Source organism: Penaeus vannamei, chromosome 8, assembly GCF_042767895.1.
Source record: "Penaeus vannamei isolate JL-2024 chromosome 8, ASM4276789v1, whole genome shotgun sequence".
NCBI classification, from domain to species: domain Eukaryota; kingdom Metazoa; phylum Arthropoda; class Malacostraca; order Decapoda; family Penaeidae; genus Penaeus; species Penaeus vannamei.
The window spans coordinates 42,852,228-42,862,227 of NC_091556.1; the positions used below are offsets into that span (position 1 = coordinate 42,852,228).

Sequence of the window (10,000 nt, forward strand, 5' to 3'; positions counted from 1 at the left end):
GCCTCACCTCTCCTCAGTTAATTGTGGCACCATAATTTGGAAGAAAAGATGAGGGGGGGTCACCATGTACCTTGGCACCATAGCGAAGACTCACCTCTTTTAAGATATTTTTTGGCACCATACACCCTCGTCTCAGTTAATCGTTAATCGTGGCACCATAATTTGAAAGAAAAGGTGAAATAGGGGGGGGGGGGAGTGGCACACCATGTACCTTGGCACCATAACGAAGACTCACCTCCCTGTAAGATATTTTTTGGCACCATACACCCTGTAGATTAACCACACTCACACGTCCTCGGTCTTTTGTGGTGGACGTCTTAATACGCATCGCCATTTCCGGTTGAGGTTTTTAAGCCTATTGGGCGGTATTTGCGAGGCTCGGAAAATTTCGCTGTCTCTTATTCTTTTATTTTTTTCATTTTTCCTCTTTTATCCCTTTTTCTCTTTTTTCGTTTTTTTCCCTTTCTCGTTTTTTCTTCACTTTTTTCCCTTTTTTCCCCTCTTTTTCTTCTTTCTTTTTTCCCCCTTTTTTCTCGTTTTTTCTTCACTTTTTTCCCATTGTCCTTTTTTCTTCTTTTATTTTTCTTCGCTCATCGTCTATTCCTTTCGTTTATCGCTTCCTATATGTTTTTTATCGTATCATTCTGCTGTGGATTTTTTTTTTTTTTTTTTAAGACTGATTTTCACAACTTTCTCGACCTGAAGCGTTATGTTTATACAATTACCTGGTTTGAATTATTTTTAAAATCTTATTGGCAATTGGTCTTACTCTTTTTAATCATTCATCTATCTATTAATTATCTACTAACTTATATATCTATTCATTTATTTAATTTCCTACTTACCGACATACCTATTCATATATTCAAATATCTACGTGTCTATCAATCTATCCATTTATTTGTTAACTTATCTACTTGCATATCTACTTACCCATCAATCTATCCATTTATTCATTAACTTATCTACTTACACATCTCTTTAGCTATTTATTCACTTACGCAAGCGTCGTATCTCATAAGGCGCTGTCCGCGTGATAAGCCCCCGAACTCTGACCCTTATAGAGGTTTACACGCACGCTCGCCAGGACCCCTTCGTCGCCCTCCTGTTTTGTCTCTTCGGAGAGGTAGTTGTGCCCACTCGCTCGCTGGCCCTGTCTTCCGCGCGCTCTCTCTCTCTCTCTCTTGCTCTCATTCTCTCTTTCTCTTTCTTTTTGTCTTTGTCTTTTTCTTTGTCTTTCTTTCTCTTTCTCTCTGTATCTGTATCTCTCTCTCTCTCTCTTTGTCTTTTTCTTTGTCTTCTCTGTCTCTGACTCTGTCTGTCTCTGTCTCTCTCTCTCTTGCTTACATTTTCTCTTTCTCTTTCTCTGTCTCTGACTCTGTCTGTCTCTGTCTCTCTCTCTCTTGCTCACATTTTCTCTTTCTCTTTGTTTTTGTCTTTTTCTTTGTCTTTCTTTCTCTTTCTCTCTGCATCTGTCTCTTTCTTTCTGTCTATCTCTGTCTGTCTGTCTGTCTGTCTGTTTCTTTCTCTCCTCATCCATCCATAAATATACACAGTCCTATAAAAATACCATTCCTAATTAAGACCATACGAAGAGGAAGTGAAGAGAAAGGAGAGAATCAGAAATAGGAGGAAGAGTAGGAACGAGGGAGAGGAGAGAGGGAGAGGAACAGGAGGATAAAGATGAGAAGTAGGGGTAGGAGAAGAAGAAGTACATGGAGAAGGAAAAAAAAGGAGGAAGAATTGGAAGAGGAGGTAAAATAAGAAGAAAAGTAGGCGGAGGAGGAAGAAGAGGAGTACATGGAGTAGGGAGAATAAAAGAAAGAAGAAGAAGAAAAAAGGAGGAAGAGGAAGAAGAGAAATCAGAAGAGAAGAAAAATTAAGAACAAGACCAAGAACAAGACCAAGAATAAGAAGAACAAGGAGGAGGTTCCCGTCATTAGCTTTTTGTCGAGCTGTGTCGCCCTCGTCCAATTCGTCATACTTTGGGGAAGATATTCTAGCAACCAGGCTCCCGGCTTCTCCCTTCCAGTTTTTGCGGCCGCGCTGATAAATGCTCGGTAATACAGTCGTCGAACCATGTGCCGTTAATGATACAGTTGTTATCCGCTGCGCCGCTGATGACGGCCCTCAGGATGCTCTGTCTTCGTGGTTGTGGCTGTGTTTGTCTTTGTGTCTGTGGCTGTGTTTGTGTTTGTTTTTGTGTATGTGTATATGTCTGTGTTTGTCTATGTGTCTGTGTATGTTTGTGTTTGTTTCTGTGTATGTTTGTGTTTGTTTCTGTGTATGTTTGTGTTTGTTTCTGTGTATGTTTGTGTTTGTTTCTGTGTATGCGTATATGTCTATTTCTGTGTATTCTGTGTTTATGCCTGTGTCTATGTGTCTGATTCTGTCTATCTCTGTTTGTGTGTCTTCCTTTTAGGTTAATTTGATCTATTACTTCATTATCATCATGATTATTCTGTATCATTCTAATTCTTTCTCTCATCATTATCATCATCATCGAAATCCCCGAAACGCGAAATCGTAGGTCATGAGGCGTCGTTGTCATGGCGACCGTAACCCTTCCCCAGTCCCCAGCTGTAGCGTCGACGTGCGCGCGCTGTCTCCTTCTCCTTCTCCGCCGCCGCCGCCGCCATCGCCGCCGCTCCGTGCAGGCATCCCCGCGTGATTTGATGGGCCGCGCCGTGTGATCTGCGAGGCGGAGCGTAATCTGATGGGCAGCCATTTCGAGCCGCGATTCCTACCCACAATGCACCGCGAGGAGGAAGGAAGAGGAGGAGATACGAATGGCGCAAGACATGCCACGCCGATTCAGCGACAGCAAGAGAGGGAGACGTCGACAGCGAATAGATGAGAAAGTAGGAGAAAGAGAGAGGAGGGAGAGGGAGAGGGAGAGGGAGAGGGAGAGGGAGAGGGAGAGGGAGAGGGAGAGGGAGAGGGAGAGGGAGAGAGAGAGAGAGAGAGAGAGAGAGAGGGAGAGAGAGAGAGAGAGAGAGAGAGAGAGAGAGAGAAATGGGAGACGTCGACGATGAAGTTATCCCTTGCAAGGCGGAGAGCTTGCAACCCGCGTCAACTGGGCCTCACGCTGCCACTCAAGCCCAAATACGAAGACGAATTAAAAACTTCTTCACTGACCAATCTGATCAGGGGAAGGGGGAGGAGGAGGAGAGGAGGAAGGGAGGAGGAAGGGGTGGTAGGGGAATATAAAATAATAATAATATATTGGAAGGGGAAGATGCGAAGGAGGGGAGGCAGGGAAGGTTAGGAAGAAGGTAGGGAGGATAGGATGGAAGGGGGAAAGTGAGAGGAAAGTAGGGAGGAAAGTAGGAAATGAAAAGGGTGGTAGGGAGGAAGGAGTGACAGGGAGGAAAGTGGGGAAGGGAGGGGTTATCGGGGGAAAACTGGGGAGGCAGGGATAGGTAGAGAGAGGAGTTGGGTGAGAGAAAAAGGAAGCCAAAAAGGAGGGTGTAGTAAGGGAGAAGTAGGACACAAGGGGGAGTGAATGAGGGTGAAAGGAAGGGAAGGGGGAGAGAGAGAGATTGGGGGGGGGGATCAGGGGTGCCACGCCAACGGATCAATCACAGGACAGACCGACAGTGCACGATGACGGCTACACATGCTTGCCTCCCCACCCGTCTCCCGATAACAACGACCCTTTCCCTGCGGTGTCTCGTCCATCCGTCTTGGTCTGTGATGAGCTCTCTGTCATTCCCCTTGTCTTTGCTAATGATAAGTCAACGAGCTCATCTGTCTTTGTCTGAAATAACCACCTGTCTCCCTTTTAGCAGGAATCAACAGCTCGATTGTTCATTCCGCTTTTACAACCACCTGGCAAGCCATCTGTTCAAGATCATAATCAATATCTGAACGAAGTCGATGCATCAGGTGAATCTGTCTCTCTATCTCTATTTCTATCTATTTCTCTCTCTCTCTCTCTCTCTCTCTCTCTCTCTCTCTCTCTCTCTCTCTCTCTCTCTCTCTCTCTCTCTCTCTCTCTCTCTCTCTCTCTCTCTCTCCATTTCTCTCTCACACACACACAAACACACACAAATCCAAGTCAAAAATAAGAAAAAGTCTTTTATGAGATCCATTTCACCTGCAGGCTCATAAAATTCCCTCAGTGCACCTGTTATCCCAGATCGAACTGATAGTGCCATATGATGATTGTGACGGAGAGAGCGGATGTTATGGTGAAGCCTTTATGTGTGTTTTTATTTTATTTTTTTATTGTATTTGTATGCGTTTTATTGCCATACCAAATTTGCGTTGTATTTTCATTCACCTATGAATTTCTGTCAGCAGGACGGCGAAATATAAATACTTGTATACCAACATCCATTCGAAAAGTACGTGACAGAATACCAATACTGTACACCCACACTATACTACACCACTGACACCATAATATTTACCACCCTTAATTAAAACAACAACGCCAACACCAACACATATGCACCCTTTTATAACACTAGTCTACCTACACACCTACCTGTAATAATAGTGGTTGGTCATTACATACACACATGCACTACCCCTTCCCCCCCCCCATCCACCCCCTCTCCCCCTCCTCATAATCTCCCCCTTCCCCTCCCCCCATCCCCCCCCACCTCAGGACAGCAGCCCCTACTACAACCCGCCACTTTACAGCTGATCATTGAGTGGTTAATGATGGTCCAACCAGCAGCATCCGACGTGACGCTGTTGTGCAGGTGTTACCCGTGTGGTGTTCTGTGTGTGTGTGTGTGTGTGTGTGTGTGTGTGTGTGTGTGTGTGTGTGTGTGTGTGTGTGTGTGTGTGTGTGTGTGTGTGTGTGTATGTGTGTATGTGTGTGTGTGAGAGAGAGAGAGAGAGAGAAAGTAAATAGGTAAGTGAGTGAGTGCGTGTGTGTAAATGAGTGTGAATGAGTGAGTGAGTGCGTGTATGGTATGATAACGATCTGAGTGATGATGACGATGATGATGATGATGATGATGATGATGATAATGATGGTAATTGATAATGATAATAATAAAGATGATGAAAATGATGGTTTAATGACAATAAGGATAACGGATGATAATGATAATAATTAGCTGCAATGCTGACAACGCTAAACGACTCCCGCCAATACCACCCATACCCGCACGCCCACACATACCACAGACCCACAAAGAACACACCGCGGCCGGGAGGTACCAACCGCGGTAGCAAAGAGGAGGCTGGAGTGATAAAATGGCAAGCAAGAAGCGGCGGCCGTAGAGCGGAGTGGGCGCTGGATCCCCGGGCGTGGAAGAGCCAGTCCGGGCGTGGGGGACGGTGGGTGGGCGTGCTCGCATGTGGCATTGGGCGTGCGTGGGGGTGTGCATGGAGGCGGGGAGGGCGTGGGGGAGGTGGGGCGGCGGTGGGGGCGTGGTGGAGGGAGGATGGGGCGGCGGTGGGGGCGTGGTGGAGGAGGATGGGGCGGCGGTGGGAGAGCGTAGGGGAGATGGGAGCGTGGTGGGGGAGGTGGGGCGGCGGTGGGGGAGAGCCTACGGGAGGTGGGGGCGTGGTGGGGGAGACGGGGCGAGCGGCGGCGGGGCGGCCAGGGGTCTCGGCCTGATACAGTCATCTTGTCGGCCATCAACAATGCAATCATCATGAAGCCGCGTCCGAAACCGTTGGCGCGGCGCGGGCTTGGGCTCGGGTCGGCCGGCCCTTTGTCTCGCTCGCCCACCCCGCTCCCTCCTCCTGACGAAGGCCCAGCGCGGCGAAGGGGCACCAACGGCGAGAGGAAGGGCGGACGCGGCGAGGGCGGTGGCGGCGGCGGCGGCGTGCACGAGGGCGCCGCACAAGCCCTCCGCCGCCCGGAGCCCCTCGCCCGAAGAAGTCATACGGGACAATGATGCTGCAGTTACTCAATGGCCGCCCAATTTCACACGATTAGTCGACCTATACGCGGGCCGACGCGGGCTAAATAATCCACAAGCAATGGCCGATATCTTCTCGAGTCGAGGAAGCCATTACAAGTATCGCTTATTCGCCGGGCTGCCTCGAGGGCGAGTCTGGGTGGTCCGCCAACTACCGCGCCAACCAGCCTGCACCCCGTACCCTCGGGCTCCCCTCCCCCCTCCCCCCTCCCCCCTCCTCCCTTCCCCCTCTCCTCTCCCCCGCTTGCTCACCTGGTGTGTGTGGTGCTGGTGTGGTGTGGTGTGCTGAGGGGGGGTGGGGGTTGTGCATGTATGTGTGTGTATGGGTGTGCATGTGGATGTGGATGAGGGTTTGAGTGTGCGTGGGTATGTGTGTATGGGTATAGGTGTGTGTGTGTGTGTGTGTGTGTGTGTGTGTGTGTGTGTGTGTGTGTGTGTGTGTGTGTGTGTGTGTGTGTGTGTGTGTGTGTGTGCATGGATGTGCGTGTGTGTCTGTGTGTGTACACGCGTATATGTATACACGCGTAAATGGAAGACCATTTACGTGTGCATGAGCATGAGTACGTATGCATACGCAAGTATACATATCTCTCTCCGTATGTGCGTGTATGTACCTGGTGTATGTGCGTCGATGGGTGTGAGGTGTTCACCCGTGCCCCGTGTAGCGTGTCTGGTAGAACCTGTGGGTGTTATGGGTGTGTTAGGTAGGTCCGAAAGGGCGTGTGACTGCCTGCATGGTACTTTGGTATGTGTAGTGGTAGTTATAGTAACGACGGGCAAGAACAAGGTTGTCAGGAGGATGGGAACGACTGCACAGACCTTTTGTACACGAGAGCAATTAGGTCTGCCTTTGGGATTCTCTGTACCAATATCTATTTTTTTCTATATATCTAGCTACCTGTGCAAATATTTTTTTTCTATATATCTACCTGTACAAATATTTTTTTCTATATGTTTACCCACTTACCTCTTCATCTTTCTGCTTATATAACACTACCTATCTATCAGTTTATCTATCTATCTATTCATCTATCTATCTATCTATTCATCTATCTATCTATTCATCTATCTATCTATCTATTCATCTATCTATTCATCTATCTATCTATCTATTCATCTATCTGTCTATCTATTCATCTATCTAATCATCTATCTATCTATTCATCTATCTATCTATTCATCTATCTATCTATCTATTCATCTATTCTTCTATCTATTCATCTATCTATCAATTCATCTATCTATCTATTCATCTATCTATCCATCTATCTGCGCGTGCGTTGTATGGGCGAAGTTACTCGAGTTACTAATGATTTGATTTCCAGGAGCAGAAAAGATTTTTGCGTGTTGGCTAAGGTGGGTACATGTGGTAATGACCCTCGCTGCGGTGTTGTGGCGTGATGTGGCTTGCAGAGAAGTTCTATGGTGTGTGGTGGGGTGCTGTGGCGTGGTGGAGAGATGTGGTGTGGTGGAGGTTTGTGATGCGGTGGAGGGTTGTGATGTGGTGGAGGGTTGTGATGTTGTGGAGGGTTGTGATGTGGTGGAGTGCTGTGATTTGGTGGGGTGCTGTGATGTGGTGGAGGGCTGTGATGTGGTGGGGTGCTGTGATGTTGTGGAGGGTTGTGATGTGGAAGAGTACAGTGATGTGGTAGAGTGCAGCCATGTAGTGGAGAGATCTGATGTGGTAGAGCGCTGTGGTGTGGTAGAGTGAAGTGATGTGGTAGAATGCTGTGATGTGATGAAGCGCTGTGATGTGCTGTTGTCTTGCCGTGCCTTATAACGACCTTATTCCGTGCTACGACCTTACTCCGTGCTACAACGCCTTGTACTTGCAACGCGTTCTCTCTCCTGCTGCACCGCGGTATGTGACGTGCTGCAGCCGGTAGTGACGTGCGGTGGCGTGGCGGGGTTTGATGTGGGGGGGGGGGGGGATGATGAACTGTGGCGAGGTGAATAATGTGGTAATTTTCCGGTTCTTTGGCAGTTTGCTGTTCTGGATGCAACCCCGTCGTCGGCGCAGAGTGGACGCCGAACTCCGCTCAACGGCTTGCAACACGAGGCGGCGCTTTTTCGTGTTGTTTTTTTTTTTTTTTTTTTTTTGGTTCGGCGATGATGATGATGATTGGTGATGATGATGATTATGGCGCTATCGATTTCATTATAATTCTGTGATCTATTACTTTATTACTCTCAGTGCTAATGAGTTAAAACAGATGATAATGATGATGGTGATACAACAATAATGACCATGATGAAAATAAAATAAAAACAAAAATAATAATACTGGTAAGATACTACATACATAGACTACTAATGATAATAATAAAAATAATAAAAAAACAATGTCATCATTATCATTCTTACTATCAAAATTATTATTGATAATAATAATAATAATAAAAAAACAATGCCATCATTATCATTCTTACTATCACAATTATTATTGCTATCATCCTCACCACTACAATCATCATTATCACAATTACCATTATATTATTGCAAACAACAATTGCAACAATCATGCTGACGTGGTGATGAAGATAATTACGATGACGATAAAAGGTAATGAGGATATCATGATGATGCCAGCATGTGGTCATAACAATCAACATGGTAGTAATGAAGAGTATGATGTTAATTCATAAATAGAGACATGTCGACACTTAACAGAGGTATGTATATGGGATTGTGTAAAAACTACACTTTTGGGGGGAAATGAACACTTATTGAAAACAACTACAACAACATCAAGAACAGCAAAAACAAACAAAAACAAACAAAGCCAGGTCTCCCCCCCTTCCCCTCCTCCTTCTCTTCTCCTCCACCTTTTACTAATAATTACCTCTTCCTTCTTCTCTGTCTTATTCCCTGTCTGCATTTTTATTCTCAACTTCTTCTCGCCTCGCATCCTCTTCCCTCTCCCCTTTTCTCCCTTCCCCCCCTCTCACCTATTCTTCCCCTCACCCACTCTAATCCCCCAACCCCCCCTCACTCTTCCTCTCCTCCCTCTCCCTTTCCTCCCTTACCCACATCCTCATTCCTCTTCCTAACCTGTTCCTTTTTTTCTCTTTTTGTCTTCCTCTCTTCCATCCTCCCTCCTCTCCTCCCTCCCTCCTCTCCATCAGCTCTCTCTTCCTCCTGTCTCACAGTACTCTCCTCTCTCTCTCTCTCCTTCTTCTCTCCCCTTTCCTCTCTCCATCAACTTTCCCCTTCCCCTCCTCCTTCTTCTCCATCAATCCTTTCTCCCCTCTTCTCCTTCTACCAACCCTCCCCTGCTTTCCTTCCTCCTCCCCTTCCCATCCCCCCTTCTCAATTGACCTTTCCTCTCCCTACCAACCCCTCCCCCTTCTCCGTCCACCCTCCCCTCTCCACCTCCCCCTTCCCTCTCCCCTTCTCCGTCCCCCTCCCCTCTCCTCCTCTACCTCCCTCTCCTCCCCCTCCCCCTCCCATCCCCTCCTCCCCCTCCCTCTCCCATCCTCCCCCTCCCTCTCCCATCCTCCCCCTCCTTCCCCCCACCCACCGCCCCCCACTCAATTTCCAGCGTTCCAGGGATGTCCAACGCGCAGCGGAGAGGGAGCTAAACGACTGGACTCCGGACACGCTGGGTAATTATCTACTAATAACCGCGACACAGGAGGGAGGGAGGGAAGGGAGGGAGGGAAGAGGGATGGAGGGAGGGAGGGAGGGAGAGGTAGTTGGGTGGGGAGGGAAGAAATGATGTGGAGGGAAGGGAGGGAAGAGGAGTGAGGAGGGTAGGAGGGAGAGGAAGGGGAAGGGTGGAAGTGGGAGGGAGGAGAAGTGGAGGGAAGAGGGAGGGAGGGAGGGAGGGGAGAGGTAGAGAGGGGAAAGGGAATGGGATTGGACAAAGGGTGGAAGCTGAAGGGAGGGTAGGTAGGGGAAGGGAGGAGAAGTGGAGGGGGAGGGAAAGTAGAGGTGGAGGGGGAGGGAGAGAGGAGTGAAGGATGGGGAAGAGGGAGGCAGAGAGGGAGATTAGGTAATGGACGGAAGGTGAAGGGGTTGGGTGAAACAAGTGGGGAGTGGAGGGAGGGGGAGGAAAGGGGCAAAGGGGAGGGGGGGTTGGGAGTTGTAAAAGTATGTGTTTTGTTGTTATG

General features: G+C 48.0%; 1 protein-coding gene across 6 annotated transcripts in view; it reads right to left on the minus strand.

Annotated features, from left to right (window-relative positions):
• ci (cubitus interruptus) overlaps positions 1 to 10,000 on the minus strand; it is a 404,515-nt gene that overhangs the window by 131,592 nt on the left and 262,923 nt on the right. The window lies entirely within an intron of this gene.